Below are 1,639 nucleotides of genomic sequence, written 5' to 3'. Positions count from 1 at the left end.
TGAGACTGGCAGCAGGTCTCCAGGGGTTTCAATTAGAGGTCTTTCACATCACCTATGGCCAAGTCATTTTTAACTGGAGGTGCCAGGGATTGAACCTTGGACCTTCTGCACGCCAAGCGAAGGCTCTGCCACTGAGCCACGGCCCCTCCCAAATTGCATACCCTCGATGGCAAAGAGCAATATTTTTGTGTGTGTGGTTTCTGCGCAAGGGCAGCAGTGTCAACAGAAGGACAGCAAGGATAGATTCATCACCGGTGTGGCTGGACTGGCTCCAGAGAGAAGGGCTGGCCTAACAAGTTCAGCATCTCCTCCTTGGTGCGTCCATGGGGAATGCTGAAAATTAACCAGCAGCCCCAAGGAAGGATCTGAGCTTGGAAGGATAACAGGACTAATGACAAAATGCAGAGGATATCCAGGACATTGGAGGACCATTCATAACTCGGACAGCAAATTAACTGTGATTTATATGCCTGAAGTCATCTTCCAGTTTTGGACTATCCCACCGACTCCCCATAGAACAGGGACAAGGAGGGAGAAATTGCAGGCCCCTTTGCTACGGGCAAACAGTGTAACATGTATTCTGGTTTTCTGCATCACGCAGAAATAGCTCTATCTGCATCAGTATACAAGAGACACCTACAGACCTTTTTCTAGTGACGTAGCACCAGTGGTACGCATGATGTTTGGACACTCATGCAGCTGCCGGATCAGACCACTGATCCATCTTGTTCCATGTCATCTGCGCTGACTGGCAGCAACTTTCTGAGGTCTCAGGAAGAAAAGAGTCTTTCCCAACACCTGCTGTCTAGAGATGCTGGGGGTTGAACCTGGAACCTTCTGCTTTCCAAGTAGATGCTCTACCAATGAGCCACATCCCCTGCCAATGTCTCTCCAGGGTCTCAGACTGAGGTCTTTCACATCCACTACTACCTCGTCCTTTTAACTGGAGATGCTAGGGATTGAACCTGGGACCTTCTGCATCCCAAGCAGATGCTCTACCACTCAGCCACAGCCCCTGACTATGTCTCTCCAGGGTCTCAGGCTGAGGTCTTTCACATCCCCTACTGCCTGGTCCTTTTAACTGGATATTCCAGGGATTGAACCTGGGACCATCTGCATGCCAAGCAGATACTCTACCACTGAGCCACAGCTCCTCTCCAAGGCTCTCGAGGGTCTCAGGCAGAGGTCTTTCACATCACCTACAACCCTGTTCTTTAAACTGGTGATGCTGGGGATTGGACCTGGGACCTTCCTCATGGCGAGCAGATGTCCCTCCCCAAAAGTGTTCCTGATCTTGAACACATGAAGTTGTCTTATGATGGACACTTGGTCCATCAAGGTCAGTATTGTCTATTCAGACTGGCAGCAGCTCTCCCGGGTCTCAGGTTTCACATCACCTACTTCCTGGTCCTTTCAACTGGGGATGCCAAGGATTGAACCTGGAACCTTCTGCATGCCGAGCAGATGCTCTGCCCCTGAGCCACAGCCTCTCCTCGCTTTAGCAGCAAAAGAGAATCTTTCCCCATTCCCACAGAGCTTAAAATCCAAATTTAGACTGGGGGAACAGGAAGGAACTAGGGAAAATGGACAGTGTCTTTCAAGGAAAAAGAGACATAAGAGACGCCAATGTTGGATTAGG

General features: G+C 50.0%; 1 non-coding gene across 1 annotated transcript; it reads right to left on the bottom strand.

The window, feature by feature from the left end:
• Nucleotides 1-944: 944 nt before the first annotated feature.
• Nucleotides 945-1,016, bottom strand: TRNAP-GGG. The gene has a single exon. It is a non-coding gene; the product is annotated as a tRNA-Pro (tRNA).
• Between the last annotated feature and the right edge of the window lie 623 nt (nucleotides 1,017-1,639).

Source organism: Gekko japonicus, unplaced genomic scaffold (assembly GCF_001447785.1).
Source record: "Gekko japonicus isolate JY-2015 unplaced genomic scaffold, Gekko_japonicus_V1.1 scaffold20352, whole genome shotgun sequence".
In the NCBI taxonomy this organism is placed as follows: domain Eukaryota; kingdom Metazoa; phylum Chordata; class Lepidosauria; order Squamata; family Gekkonidae; genus Gekko; species Gekko japonicus.
The sequence above is the reverse complement of the archived record's forward strand: the minus strand, read 5'-3'. Positions and strand labels throughout refer to the sequence as shown.